Source organism: Balaenoptera borealis (genome assembly GCF_965194805.1).
Source record: "Balaenoptera borealis genome assembly, chromosome: 3".
In the NCBI taxonomy this organism is placed as follows: Eukaryota; Metazoa; Chordata; class Mammalia; order Artiodactyla; family Balaenopteridae; genus Balaenoptera; species Balaenoptera borealis.
The window spans coordinates 23,260,177-23,276,673 of NC_138866.1; the positions used below are offsets into that span (position 1 = coordinate 23,260,177).

At 40.9% G+C, this 16,497-nt stretch overlaps 1 protein-coding gene across 20 annotated transcripts in view; it reads right to left on the reverse strand.

Moving 5' to 3' along the window:
• The window catches only part of NRXN3 (neurexin 3), a 1,723,243-nt gene that overhangs the window by 354,318 nt on the left and 1,352,428 nt on the right, over window positions 1-16,497 (reverse strand). The gene's annotated exons all lie outside the window — the stretch shown is intronic.

Genomic DNA, 16,497 nt, shown 5'->3' on the forward strand with positions numbered 1-16,497 from the left:
GAGAAGGGAGTGTGAGTGAGCAGAGGTCACTCAGGCAAACAGTGCTTCACCGTTCACAAAACCTATTGACTCACCCTCCCCTCTTCCATCGCCCAGGAGCTCAGTCCCCACTTTCCTCAGACTCCAGCTGAAACAGAATAACTCGCTTTTCCTTGCACATTGCAATCTGGGAATTACGAGGCTTGTGTTTTATAACCAGCTTTCTCATTAACCAGCTCTGTGACCATAGGTAGGTAAGTCTCTGGGTCTCCATATCTTCATCTCAAAAATGAGTGTTTGAATGACAGGTTCTCTCAGCTGCTCTCCAGCATTTAACTGCTCGTTCTGGGTTCCTGTTGGGACCTGCTGGGAAGAGCGGCTCACTCTGTCAGCACAGAGATCCCACCAGAGCAGTGATCTCCAAAGTGGGGGGGAGCATCCCCAGGAGGTGCCAAGGTCGGTTCACTAGGGTGATGGGAGAAAATACTGTTTTTCTCCCATCTATTTATCAAATCTTATCTGTACAAAATTCTGACGTTTCTGTATGTTTTATGGTATAAACAACATATTAGCACCTATGCACATTACATCATACATAAACACACTTAAAAGTTGTGCATGTTTTTTTTTTTTTTGCCTTGCATGTGGGACAATCAAAAATGTTTGGAGACGATGGTCCTAGAGAGCCAACCAGCCTTTGTTCTTTGCAGGGCTCCCTGGAGGCTATACCCAATTTACCACATTGATGAAATGCTTCCAATGCCGGCAGACGTAAACTAGAACTTAAAGTTAGTACCAAAGTGGTTCATGTTGCAGTTTGATTTTTCTTCCTAAAATTAAATGCGTAATGCTGTTTCTTAAATTTAAAACATAGAGACAGGAATAATAATATTCATAACAATAACAATAATAATAATGTTAATGATAATATTGGTTTAAAAGCTCATGTGCTATGTGGAAAGAAACCCATCTTATTACACAATCATATTTGAAGCCTGGATTTTTAAAGAATATCTTACTCTAAAGGACAGGTACAAATATCTAATGGGAGCAAGACATTTTCTCTCAGAAAAATCATCATTTCCCCTTACGCTTCCAGGATTATTCTAATAGTATATTAAAATATATGGAAACGTTGTCCTGGTAGATTTCTCTACCATTTTGTCTATTTTTCTGCGTCACAAAATAGATTAAGTTCAGTTTTGAAGTAATCCTCCCCCTCTTGATTTCCCTCCCTAATATCAAATATTCACAGTAATACCTGGGATATGATGTGCTATTCTGACCTCTCTAGTTTGGGAAGAATATTGAAATAGTATAGAAGTTATAAAGATAGACTCAAAAAAAAAAAAAAAAAGGAGTGCTGTAAAGGCTAGAAGATAAAACATATGAAGAGAGGTGGTGAGAGCTAAATTTATAAAGTCTGGCAAAGCAATGACTCCAGGGAACAAGATCATAGCCTATAAATACCTTCAAGGTAACAATATAATTGAAGGGAAAAAATTATTCACAGTCTCAGAAGGTGATATGACTGGGAGCAATGGCCTAAAGCAATGGAAGAAAATGCTTTAGGTAAAATTGTCAGGAGTAGGGGGGAAAAGAAATTCTTGACTGTGTGAGGAATGGAACAGGAAAAGCAATCCCAGAGGAAGCATGTGAAGCATTTTGATACAGACAGCCGAAGCCCCTGAGCAAGGAAAGGGGTCTAACAATTGTGTTCCTCAGTCATGTGTCACCTCTCCCTCCTGTCAGAATTCAGAGCTCTCAGAAAGACATGCCCCTGAAAGGCGGCCCCCTTCAGAGAAGGCTAACTAATCAGAGATCCGTGTGAAGACAATTTGTGTGGAGAGTCAAGAAAACCCTGACACACTGATATTGTAAAATTATGAATTAAAACATAGGAAAATATGTTATTTTATGCATGTTATATATAATGTCATATTTTAGGAATGACACCCAACTTTTCCCAGGAAAATTAATAAAATCTTCATCTACAAATTACCATTCTGTGTTCAATGTGAAGGTTCTTCAAAGAGCACAGATAAGTTGAACCACTGAGTTAAAAATCATTGAATGTGTTATGCTAAAGAACAGATTTTATATACATGAAATATATGAATATATGTGAGCCCCAAATATTTCTGAGTAGGCCAATATGTACCCTTAGGACAGTAATATAAAAATCAACTTTTAAGCTCTTCTAAAGTAAATATTTAAAATAGTTGTGTCTATGAAAATGTTTGAGAGCACCATTTATGCATAATACTCGAAGGTATGACTTAAAACCGTTAACACACTTGTGTGTGAGAGGAATCGCAAGACCAGGTGTCCGCAGGTGTGGGGCAGGCCAGGGGATGGACGAAGAAGCTGGGGATGTGTGTGACAGAGAGGGGGTGGAGCCTGGGTGGCTGGAAACGCTACATCATAGAATTGGGAACAGTTCCTCATCCCCAGCTGACCCAGGCCGCGTAGGAACACTGGCCCCATGCAGCTGAACCTTCCAATAGTTTTAAAAGAGACTGGAAATCTCAAATTGCATATGAATTATCTGAAAATTAAAATATATTTGTGTAGTGGATGATGCTCAAGGGGCACTAGCTGGGCACATTCTCTAAACCCCACACGGTGAAGACAAGGGACAGCCTGGCCTCCGAGATTAGGAACCAGGACCAGCAAGTTGCAACTAAGTGGAGGAAGTGGGCTTGTTTGTGCACTGATGCCAAACACCAGGGAGAGCCAAGGAAGAAAAGCCTTCATTCTTGTCCTTCCATTCAGTGAACACAGGAAGGAAAGAGGTGCCGGGGCAGTTGCAGTAGCTCCATTTTAGATGCCCTCACGCAGCTGCCCCGCACACGCTCAGGAGTCTAGTGTGCTGACCTGGTTCCTGACCAGCGAAGAGGGCACAATTGGCTCTGGCCTCACTGTCAGTCATCGTGAATGGCAGAAAGTCCCTCTCAGAGGCAATCAAATCTTCAACCACCCTGAAGGCAGAAGGGAGCAGAACCATGGCTTCTTACAGACACCCACAGTGACTTCATGGGAGTCTGTTTCCAGAAGGTGCTGTGTGAAAAACAAGACTAGGTTTCCCAAATCTAGCAACTCTAAGTCCAAGGTTCCTGGGGGACTCTAGGTGGTCAGCAGCCGAATTGGAGTTCACAGAACAGTGTTGTTCTGTTTAGGCTTTAAAACACACACACACACACACACACACACACACACACACACACACACACACACACACACACACTCTTGTCCTGCTGTGTGAAATGTTTGGTCTCATTCCTTTGATTTTGGCCTCTGCAGCAGTGAGATATCACACAAAGCCTTCTGACCAGCTCACGTCACGTACAACCACGTGCACAGAATTTGTAGTCAGCTCTCACTATTCTGCGATATCAATTATTCTCTTGGAGAGAGACATGAGAGCTCAATCTGCACGCCTCAAAGAGAAGTTTGGTCTTCCTGCTTCGGTCGGGGTTTATACCAGACGAGAATTCTTTGTTAATATACTACTTACACCAAACACTCACTTTTAACAAAGAAGCAATTTGTGGAAACACAGGAAAACTTACCTAATGTGCCTTCTATGTTCTTTCATGTAAATTATATAAAGTGGGTGTTTCTTGGTTCTCTTTATCAGAAATGAATAGTAATTTATAAGGAGAGAGCTAAGGGTAAGTTCCCAGTTCCGAAAGGGGATCTGTTATGATGTGGTGAATACTCAATTGTGGATGAAACACATTGAACTGCTCTTTGGTGAATCCTTGTAAAACAATATTCTTTGAATCTCTGCAAAGATCTAGCTCAAATCAAAGATGGAGATTTAGAGAAAGGGAAGAAAAAGACTTCTATGGTTTTCTCCAGAGCTGTCTTATGTGTCTGCATTTCAATCCAATGTTTGCATGTGTTTAACGCACACACACAGCTTGAAGGAGGAAGTACACACTCTGTGTTTTGCAGTGTTTGGGTGTGAATCAAAGGGAAACATGTGGTTCCATTCTGTTTCCTGGAACATTCAGTTAAGTGGAGGGAAAAAACCTAATTTGTGCTGATATTGTCACCACAGGGGTTGATTTTGCAAATGCCTAGGGTCAGGGAGGGGAAGCTCTGGGTCAATGTGCAGACCTGATGGTCTATAGGCTTGAAAAGTATACTGGAAGTGGTGTGGTCTGTCGCTGGGGAGGTTGGGTTTTCATCTGGTTGATTTTGGTTTTTCTTTCTCTTCTGTCGGTTAGTGCTATGTGGACGCCTCTAGCAATTTTGCTGTCTGTGAAATACGGATGGATGTTCTGAAGGTATCCTGCACAATTACAAAACGAAACAATAGGAATGGCCACAGTCATTTCGAAGAACAAGGAACTGAAATCGGGGGTAAAGATGTTATTCTTTTTTGTTTCCTTTGGGTACTGAAAACAAACCAGAGTGGTCGTTACGGTGGTGACAGCAGAACCCCCAGCTGGTGAGAGGGTCCTTTGCTCTGTTTTGATTGTAAGAGTAAGGGAGGTTCACATGGAGATTTGGAAAATAGAGAAAAGTTTAAAGATGGAAACAAAAGCTTGGGGTGATTCGCCAGTCTGTTAATACTTTAATCAATTAAATATAGATGACCTTGGGCTTTCACAAAGCTCTGCAGAACTTAGGTTCTGACTGCTTGTACCTACTGAGGACTCCCCACCAGAAGGTAAGCTCCACAAGTCCAGGGGTTAGACTATCTTGTTCACTCTTTTTTTCCCAGCACCTAGAACTTACCTGGCATGTAGTAGGAGCTGGTTGAAAAAATAAGTGATTCGGGAGGGGGAAGGCTAAGCTGGGATGAAGTGAGAGTGGCATGGACTTATATGTACTACCCAATGTAAAATAGATAGCTAGTGGGAAGCAGCTGCATAGCACAGGGAGGTCAGCTCCGTGCTTTGTGACCACCTAGAGGGGTGGGATAGGGAGAGTGGGAGGGAGGGAAACGCAAGAGGGAGGAGATAAGGGGATATACATATATGTATAACTGATTCACTTTGTTATAAAGCAGAAACTAACACACCGTTGTAAAGCAATTATACTCCGATAAAGATGTTAAAATAAATAAATAAATAAATGATTAAATTGTTTTTCACTAAAGTACTTTACTCATCTTCACCTGCCTGGCTAACTTTAACTTGAGAATTCTATTCCTCCCACCCGCCTCTCATCTAAAGCTAAGTTTGTCATGTTATACTTCTCGCTATATGCCGCTGTATACATTTGCAACCAGACCTCAGGGAGATTTTTGTCTTTTTTTAACAGGTAGCTGTGCGTTGTGGATAGTCCAAGACCCTCCCCCATTGTGCACTGTGTTCTGGGAAACACATCACACCAAACTAATTTTCTTCATTCAAGCTTCGGTGTTGAATTAAACTTTGCTGTTTAGCCATGCAACAAAACCCGCCCTAGCATCGCTGATCTAAGTGGCAAATGTGAAAGCTTGCTAACCTTAGGGATTAGTCATCAAGTCAGGGGTAAATTGAAGGGAATCTGCTCCCACTTCAAGAAATGTGATTTCCAGTGAAAAGGTCTACCTTTCAAGTTTTTACTACAGTCTGCCACTAGACAGTAGAAACTAGCTGACCAGTGGATGACAGCCCAGAGCTTCTGCGAAGACATTTCATATTTGGTTTTAAATTAGAAATACATACAATTAAATACTGACTGCAGAGAGACTAAATGTGTTTTTGTATTATTTGAGATCATTTACAGTTTTTACATAAGAATATTTGAAGACTTCTAATAGAGCATTTATCACGCAATGAAATATGTGAAGGCATTTGTCCAATAATCTCTGCTCAGATATGCTACATTTGAGAGGATTTTTGTTAAAATTTGACAAGAAAAGTTGCCTCTGAATCTCTTGGTCCACCATATTGCATGCAAAACCTTAGATTAGTTTCCAAGCCCATTTTGCGTAAGGGTGTTTAAGAAAGCAGTTTGGGGGTAAATGGATGCCTTGATGCTGTTGAGACAAAAAACATACTGGGAAGCAATCAAATGCAACATAAAATGAAGAATTTCTTTGAATCAAGAAATAAAATGACTTAGTTCCAATTACATATTCTGCTTTAGTCAAAATACTGTGCTCCACTCCTCCATTTCTGTTTACCATTCTTAACTGCATAGTTTAAAAAAAAAAAAAATCACAGGTCCTGCTAAATTCACCACATCCAACCTCAATACTGAGTAGGTAACTCTTGAAAGCACTACATATGACATTAGAATGAGATATACTGATAGTTAGTCTTCTTTAATTCTCAGCACTGCAAGCAATGGTTATTTAATCCTCTAAGCCTTAGTTTCTTAATCTCTAAAACAGAAGTAATCTCACCAACTTGACAGTGTTGTGAGGACTAAAAGAGCTGATATATACAAAGTGGCAGGCACACTGTGAAATAAATAAAAGAGCGAATACAGAAGTGATTACAAAAACATGCATGTCGTCAGGTAAGAATACGAGTTTGTAGCTATGAAAAATCAACCAGTAAAAGTCATTTCCAAAAGGCTTCAGTAACCTAACTACTGCCGTTTGCATTTTAAAAAGGCCTGAATAATTTTATGACCATTAGTAACATTTGTAGGCACCCAAGCTAAAATAATGATAAGGGTAATCAGATTCCATGCCTCACTGCACATGGTGATCGTCAGGATCGGGGGGTTTCTTCTTTAGAGAACTGCAGCATGACCGTAGATCCAAATGGCCTCCCCCAAAGCAATGCTCCAAGGGGTGAGAGACAAGGTCTGAGAGACTCATACCTTTTGAGGACCATAGCAGGTCATGGGATCTGGCAGTTGAGTCAGTCCCCATTTTGGCCCTGATCCCCATCTGCCTGGTTGATAACTTTCCTGTTGAAAACTACAACCACTTCAACATCTTTTAGGTGTTCATTCACAGGTTTCCAACCACTTAGGCACCAAGAGCTCTAGTGGATGGAAAACTAGGAAAACAATCTTATTTAATTTTGTAGGTCTCTCAATGGTAACAGGGCACATTCACATGCATTCTCTCAATTGACCTTCTCTACTATACTATGAGGTTGGCAGAACAATATCTGTATCTCTCCCGCTTATTTGAGATGCCTGCTAGTTGGTGGCAGAGCCAGGACTAGACCCTGTGTCTTCTGGCTCTGAGTTAGTATTGCTTATGACAACTACCAAGGGAAGAAACGCAAAATGACTGGTGAAAGGACCAGAATGACAAATATTATATGCTGTAATAAATAACAATAAAGACAAAGAAGATGTCCCCACAAAGTGATTTCAAATGACAGATGTTTGTCCAAAAGGTATGGAAATAAAAAGCTCTAGAACTGCTTGGGTTTGAAAACCTCTCTCAAGCTTTTTGATTTCTGTAAAACTTCACTATCTAGGTTTTGCCTGAACCTGTAGCCTTTTCTTTTTTAGCTTCCTTCCTTTTTCTCCTTCATCTTGTAAAGTTTTGTATATATTTCCCAAGTTCCTACTCATTTATCTCCTTGGATATCTCAGCAATCCTCAGAGATTCCACTGTTACTGCCAAGCTGAGAATTCTCAAGTCCCTACCTCTAGCTCTTATCTCTCATCAGAGTTCATCACACATTTCCTATTGGAAATCTCTACGGATTGACTCTTGGATACCTTATATTTTGCAACACCAAAGTCAAACTATGATTTTATCCTAAAATCTATTTTTCTTACATGTCCCCTATTTTATTGTTGTTGAAATCATAACTTTCCCAGTCTAGACATTTCTTACTTCTCTCTTTCTTCCATCCAACCAGCTGGCAATACCTGTTGATTCTATCTCTGAAATGTCCTTTTGTTTCATCCTCATTACCTGCCTATGATCATCATCATAGAACAAGTCCTTAAAAACATTTTTCCTGGACCACTTAAACAATCACCTGCTCTTTATTTTTCTTGAACCCACTGAAAAACATTCTTTCAATGGAGCCAAATAATCTTCCTAAAAATTAAGCTTTGGGCATTTCGTCTTCTGCTCAAAGACTTTCAAAATGTCTTCTCACTGCTTTCAGAGCAATCTATCAATATGGCATTCAAATTTTCCCCACTACAGGCCTAAAGGACCTGGAAAGAAAAAAAAAATAAACCCCAACCATAGCTATCATTAGTTTAGCATCTATGGCAGACCAGATAAGACTCATTAAACATTTTCACACATTACTATAAATCTTTACACAGACTTGCGAGGTGACAGTTTACAGAGAAGTCAAAAAATTCACCCAAGGACATACAGCTGGTTGGAGGCAAAGCTAGATCTTGAATCACAGACCACTTTCCTCTAAAACACGGGATCTGTCTGCCATTCCACACTGTCTGCCCATTCCCTCAACTCATTTATTGTGGACACACTGAACACCTAATTTGAGAATATAACTTGGATTTCCTTCCTTTGAGGTTACACTCATGCTAGTACCTTCATCTGGCGTGTTCCTTCTCCAGATTCCACCAGCCAAAATCTGACCCACCATGTCCGTGTACATTTCTTCAACGTCTACAACCAGTAATATTCTTACTTTCCTTGGTATACAGCCCATCCTCCCTTAAAACGGAGCCATAGGTACAATTTTTATTTCCCTCCTTGATATTAAACCTCTTCATATCTCCACCAACTCCAAATAGATTGCCGTTTCATAAATACGTGTTGAATTAAAATCATCACCAGTACACTTTCTACTCGGAAACTTTCATTAGGGGTGTAATAGTAGTTAAGAATCAGAACTGGGTCTGAATGCCTGCTCAGCCGTTTATTAGCAGTGCTATCTTGGGAAATTCATTAGCTTCATTAAATATTAGTTGCCTCATTTATAAAGTGAGGCTATTAATACTGACTACCTCACTGAGTTGTTGTGAGCTCATAAGAAGATAAAATAAACAAAGGCCTTGCACAATGTCTGGTACCTGGTACTTTGTCAGTCAGTATTAGTGGTGAGCGACAGCAATGGTAGTCATGTAAGATGATCTCTAAAGATATAGTCTGAAGCAAATGTAGGAAATAATCATCAATGCTATTACATTACCTGCCAATTTATAGAAAATGGAGTAGAAAAATAAACTGAATTAAAAGAGGTTAACTAAGGAGTCAAGAATAGAATAGGAGACATTTTAATTGCCAATCATCTCCTGTCATCTTGAGTATGAACTGACTTTGGGATGAAGGTTAGTTTGGTCAATCAGAAGGGCTTATCTAAATGTCTGTAAGTGATTCTAGGTTCCAAAGGTGTCATCTCAGGCTGGGAAATGACAGGTCTGGCGGTCAGTACTATCTTTGAGGCTAATACGGTTATACAGTTCCCTCCGCCATCAATCGGGGAAACACTAACAAGATGAAACAGCCCCAGTGACAGCATCAGGATCTAAGCACATGATGCTATGGGGTGGGTGGCTAATGAGTTCCCCAATCAATATGCTGAGGCCCATGCCTTCTGAATGCAGCCAGGGATCTAAAATCCATCGTCTATAGCTTCAGGGAGTTAATGAGTTATTTCTTGCCCTGATGCACTGAACAATACCCCAGGAGTAATGACTAGTAACAGTGTAAGTGGTGGGTCAATGAGATAATTCATCTAAACGACAGAGTTAAGGTAGACTTGCCATTAAGTCATATGAGCCCCAGCACTCACTTGATGGTGCCTAGGGTTTGCCTTGCTTGTTGCACTTTGGATTCATCTGTCTAAAAAGCCTCTGCTATTCAAAACTCGTTCAGCTATTTGATAACTGCAATAATCTAGGGTATATGCTACCAGGTTGACTTTAAATCAGTAGTATCCTGATGCCTCCTTAGAATTTTATATTAGTTAAGTTGAAATCTCAAAGATCTGATTAAAAGTCTATTCATTATTTAGGGAAATAAAATATATTGTTTTCTCTGACTTAAAAAAAAGTTAATTGAAAAAGCTATCCATGATTGAAAGCTCACTATATACAAGGAGCCATGCAAGAGTTTCAATACATCATCTCATAAATATGTAGAAAACCTAATTTCTCATATTTTAATTACTGTGTTCTTTCAAATCTGTTAGCTAGGTTGATCACAGTATCCCCAAAACATAGCACTTAGCCTGGCCCATAAAAAACACTCAGTTCATGTATAAAGAATGTCACTCATGAGCTAAATTCTCTTAATTCTAATTTCTCTAAATTCATATTATGTGTGCATTGAGGAGGCTGAAACAGGACTATCATCAGTTAACAGTCAAAGGGTCACTGGTGTAAGTGATAAATGAGAAAGATATGGTCATTTGGCCTCATTTCTCATAACTGTGTACCAGCTATAAAATACTTTCTCCATGCTTTGCCAACTCAATTTTTACGACTGTGTTACTGTAAATTTCATCTGCACACTAAATTTATCATTCATTTTTCTTTTATATTTGAGGAATCAAAAAATCTATGAGATGCTTTTACCTGTACACGTGCTTTTATGTTTCCAGTTTACTTGGTGGCAGCAGCTACTCATCTCCACTCAATCTGGCTGTACCCATACTGGGATGCTCATTCTAGCAGCATTAGGGGCTCGTTCTAGAGCCCCTTTCTGGGCTCTATTAATGCCCAAGTATAGGGCCAAGCCCTTTATGTCTTTATCCGGTGCCCATGGTGGGTCTCAAACCACTTTTATACTATCCTCGCCTAGAAAGATTTTGCTCTCCTGATGGTGCTGTTTGTTGTTATCGTTTTGTTCATCTCCATCTTCCCCTCCTTCTTCTCCTCCTCTTCCCCCACTTCCACCACCACCACCACCTCCTCCATCTTCTTCTTTAGGCAAGATGAGATAGGGTTCATACGACTGAAGAAAGAACTTCAGGGCAGGGTGGATTACACTTTTACTGGTAAGTGCAGAGCCCTTTGGAACATTGTACTGAAGTGCAGAAGAAGCGCAATGCATCACCTCATGACACTGTAGAGACATAATGCCCTACAATGAGACACCGAGGAAGCTGCAGGAGTCTACTTAGCCTATTGACCTAACCAGGCATCTCTCAGCGGGAACTGGGCTCTTCACCGCGTGCTAACGGAACACACCAAAAGTCTCAATTGTGGATTTGGCTAATTCAAAAATTTGCTTTTGATCAGATAAAATAGGAATTTGCTTGCAGAAAGTGTCTAAGTAGACTTTCAAAAATACTTAAAATGAAATTCTGCTTTCCATTATAAAACATGTTCTTCCTTTCACTATATATATATATTTTTTTTCTTGAATGAAGTCATCACCTGCTGGATATTTCATCAAGAAAACTACCATTCTACCTTCATGCAGTCCTTTGCCAACAACAAAACAACTTCTGAATACTTTATTTCCTCTGAACCTCAGGAAATCCTTACTAGGTAAGCTGTCTCGTGCCCATTTAAAAGAAGAGAAAGGTGAAGCTCAAAGCAGTGGAGTGACTGGCTCAAAGCCAAGTAGCTTGCTGGATATGGACAGAAATGAGACTCAGATCCAAATCTTCTGATCACAAATTAAGCACATTTTTCTACTACAGCTTTCTGCCTTTCAACATGAAGCACGGAATCAAAGTCAACAGATTTAGGCAGAGCCACCTTGGGAATAACAAAGATCTGAGGAAACACACTCGACTCCCGTGCAGGTGCTGCCTCTGGTCCAGCTTACATAAGCAGTCGCTTCCTCAAAACCCCTTCCACTCCCTTCTCCCACCTTCTCCTTCAACTCCGCCGGGATGGAATGGCCAAGCTGGGAGCTACAGACACGATCCCCAGCAGGCCCTCTCCACAGAAGTTGGTAATGATCTGGAAAAGCTCCTAAGGCTAGAAAACCCAAAGAGGCCTTTCTCACTAAGAACAAAGAGCAGCAAAAGGAAATACAGAGCTAACCTGCAGTGCACAGCGCTCTGGGGGAAGCAGAATTGCATCTCGTGGACACCTTTGTTGATTTCTTGTTCTTTCCCTCTTTATTTGCGTTACCGGCCTCGAACGTCAATATTCCTCTGGACTCCCCTGCAGATGCCCCTACGTACAATGCCTGAACCCAGCCCAGTTCTGCCACCGGCCAAATCCAGAGATGGACCTAAGCTAACAGCCACCTAAGCTCACTGAAGACTAACCCAGAAGATGTTGATGGTTTGCTGTAAATATCCCACACGGGGACAGCCAAGTGAAGCATCCAGGCCAGCAATTTATAGATGCAATAGATGTGAGCAACAGACCATTTATCATAATTCAGCTCTGCTCCCGTTTTTTCTCCAGAAGTCTCTTCAAGTGCTATAAATTATGGGAAAACAATACTATACCAGCCAAACTTAATAAATATCTGATTTCCCAAACCTGACACTAAGAGAATACCATCAGTCTTTTTTTTTGGGGGGGGGGCAGTTTTTTGGAAAGAGAACACTTTACCCATTTTGGAAAGGGGGTCAGTGTGAACAATACTAACCTTTTCCCTTCTACGTTGGTTTATGTAAATATCTACATTATAAGACAGAAGGGAAACAGTTGGGGAAGGTTATAGATTCTTGTCAAACAAAACATGTCCTGACACATAAATTTCCTCTGTTCCTGAAAGGCTCATAATTAAAAAATAAATCCAAGAGGATTTACTGTAAATTACACACAGAGAGAATAAAATGAATAGGATGTCTTTTTTACACCCTGCATTAACTACATAAAGAGAAGCTAATTGTTGCCCGGTTCTCCCCAGCCTTCTATTTTGCAGGTGGTGAAAGGAGGCTGTCAGGAGTTTCAGGATAGCAATAGCAAACACTTCATGGTAATCCTTTCTCTGGTCCTATTCAATTTTGTCTCTATTGTATAAAGAAGGTGAGTGTAACTTGACACAGCTCCATAGAGCCTAGATGAAGGGTCAGTAGGCAGATGTCACTCACAGGAATAGCTTCTCTCCAAATACTGAGCAGATTAATTTCTCAACAATAGATTTCAGTGGAGAGAACTTATATTTGAAACAATAATTTGTAAAAATCCCTCTGCCCTATGATACCCTCCCCTCCACAGAATTTTATTTCATGAACACATACTTCAGCAAAGATCTTTTTGCCTTTGTCAGATGCATTTTGTCTGTGATTTCATTAATATCATGATTAATAATTGACACAGAAAATAGTACATCACAGAAGTGTGAACCAAAAACGAAGAACTGTAAGCTACTTTGAAGCAATCTCTAAATTATTTTGACCTCTTGGCCTTCTCTGATTTTTTTTTAATGATCTAATTCTTGTCTTGTTCAATAAGCCTATGTAATCACCACGAGGCCCAGATGAGTGGGAAGACGTTTGGTTTAAAAGAAATCAGCAAAAGAAAGAAGAGCCTCTGTTCACTTGGTGAGAACAACAGACAATCTGAGCAAACTGTGAAACAGGAAAAATTGTGCCTACAGCACCTACCCAGCTCTGTCTTAGTGTCTCTTTCTTTGCACTAATTCTTCACCCTAGGGCACCAATGCCTTCATTCTGCCCAAGCTCTCTCCACAAATTCTTGCCATCCCCCCAAGTGTTGTATGTCCCCAAATCAGCCATGCTAATTTCTCCTTCTTCCTTCTCAACCATCCAAACAGAACTCAAACCCTGTCAGAGCAGCTGACCTTAGCCTGGTGGGGTAAGGATAATAAGAAGACTGACTAAACTAATTAGTCAGTGATTCAAAGACCTCCAGGGGACTAAGAGTTGAAAAAGATACCTCCTTCCCTAAAGAGTTTTTAATGTGTGGGGATTTCAGGATGACAAAGGAAGAGATACAGGAGACTTCAAGCATGTGAGGAAGGACTGTGCAGCCTCGAGTGGCAGACATGGCTAGTGGAAGCCAGAACTCCTACTTGCTGGATTTACCTACTGCTCTCACGAATCCTCCGGATGCAAAGCTCGCACTGAGAGAGTGAGAGGCACTCAGAGCGGGCAGGCGAGACGAAGCCTCTTTGCCATTCCTACTCTGGGGTCTCGACGACAGGCGAGTCTGTTTTAGGGTGAGTGCTCGTCTTGGGGTCACACTCTCCAGTGTTCTTGGAAGAGCATTTTCTCTTCCCTCAAATAGGTTAACTTGGGGGTAAAAAGGGCTTATTCCAATGACAGTGTCACCACTGCTCAAAACCTCCAGGAATTCCTAAGAATCGCCTTCAGCAGCCGTATATAAAACACAAACTCTCAATCTCTTTCCCTCCTTCCTCTCTCGTGCTCTCCCCCACGCCCCACACACACTAATTTCAGAGTTTAGACTTTGTTTTGGAGCAACGTACTAGCTTGACAACCACTCAGAAGCAGCACCAAGGTATTTTTGGTTATTTCCACAATTAACACCCACACTCGAAGAATGAAGCTTTGCCCACACGTGACCCTTGCCAGAGCCCGTCTCCAGGCAGATGTGTCCTCTCTTCCTCAGGCCCACTTCGTCCTTTCTTCCCCTGCCCCTGGGATTCACCTTGCCTTCATGTCCTCTTCCTGTCTGTCATCACTTTCCCTTTGTGCCCATGAGTTTCTCTTCTCCTGGGGGCACTGCAACGGGGCATGAAACCATTTACCTCCTGTCCAACCCTTTCCGCTCTCAGTAGTGGCACTTAAATTCCTTTCTTTTTGAGTAATTTTCTTTAGTACAAGGAAACAAACTGTGTTTAATAAACAAATCCACATATGACAGATTGTGAAAGTCATATAAAATTATCTTAGTAGGTGTTTATGGCTTCATTCTCCTGATGCGTCTATGTAAATGTCCAAAACAAGAGGCTGGATTTTGTCATCAAGTCTTTTGACCTTCCACTTGGAACTTCCCTCTCCAGTGTGGTAAAGAATCTTCCCTTTGCTCTGCCCACTCTGACCTCAGTTTTTAATCACATGTTCTTTACATCTCTAGGAGGACCTTTGCAGCCTAGGGCAGTGGTCACCAAAGTACAGCCTGTAGCCTGTTCTTATAAGTACATTTTTACTGGAATACAGTCACACACACTTTCTATCTCTGGTAGACCCCAGAAACGATCCATTAGTGAACAAAAAATGATTTGAAATTACTAGACCAATGAAGGGTTCCCATGCTCAAGAGGGTCACAGGCATGTCAGGTCCATTCCAGAATGGTGTGGTTTCTTTACGTCGTAGGGTCTCTTTTACTTTTCTCTAAAAATATCAGACGGCATTTCCTAACCCAAGCTCTCAAGGACAATCTGTTGGAATTTTCCAGAATGTTTAAGCAATGAAAGCATCATTGGAATAAGTCTACAATACCCAAGGGGGCTCTACACATTTTGATGTAAAATTTCTTGTATTTTTGCTATTAAGATTTAACATGGAATGCTTTGGTTCCTCCTAGAAGTTCCCAGAATCCTCATATCCATTTTATAAAAACACTGCCAACTCCAACTAAACTACCAGAAAAAAAAAACAAAAAAACAACAGTTCTCTTAAAAGTGGAGACGCTTTACAAAACAGGAATGGGAAGAAATGGATAAACTGGTAGCACATTATCTGACTCGAAAAAGATGCTCATGGCTGTGTCAAATCTTATTCTTCCTAGTAAGTCACACTGAATAAAAAAAGAAGAGAAATCCCCGTGGAAATACAAGTGAGCTGGTAATAATAGACTAGTTATAGCTGCCATGAAATACTCATTAAGTTATATGCAGCATAAATCTCACAGAATTTTGTAAATTATGGTGGTTCTTACAGGCCAAATAAAGATAAACTGTACTAACTATGGCTGCCTTCCTCTGTGCTCCTTGGCATGGCTTTTTAAGATGCTTAAGCTCAGGTTCATAGTACCACATGGTTCCTGAAGCATCTGAGGAAGCATTAAAGGTTCACAACTCTCTTCAAGACCCCTATTCTACATTTTGAAGGTGATCGTTTCCAAGCAGTCCTTCCCTGCATTCCTAAGCAGAGTCTTGACCTGCTCTGGTTCACGCTGAGATCAGACAGTCTTCCAGCTTAAGCCTCTTCCTTCCTGCCTGTTTCTAAGGCATATTGGAAGAGCAGGTGCTGGAGCCGGGCACTGCTTCCAGGGCTGAGCTTGCTGCTGTGGTTCCAGCCAGCCACCTCCACTCCAGAGCCCAGCAATGAAATCTCACTCTGCTTTCCTCGGTAGATAGGCACATTAGCAAAACTCACATTCAGAGATTCCCAGTAAATGTTGCTCTTCCTCCTTTTTGGAGGTTGGTGATAATTCCCGGTTGACTTTTCCTCTTAACTGCTTGCCCCCCCTACTATTTAAACCTCATTCTTATTGCTCCAAATTAAATCCATTCTTCCTAGCCTTGTCATTGCTAACTAATGAGAACAATTCCTCTCTTTGCTCTTGGTGGCTGCACTTCGGGTACTTATGGATGAGAATCGTATCCTTCTTTAGCCTACTTTCTTAACTGCAGACTGCACTGGTGATAAAATGGGTTAACTGTTGCTATAAAAATATTTTCTATCCTCACAACAAAGTAATTTGTTCCTCCAAATCATTTTAATTCCTTAGCATTGCACTGTGTTCTTAATGATCTGCAGTGAGTGAGGGTGCAATCCTATTGGGTTTATATATACAAGCAAACTGCTCTATATACAAGACAC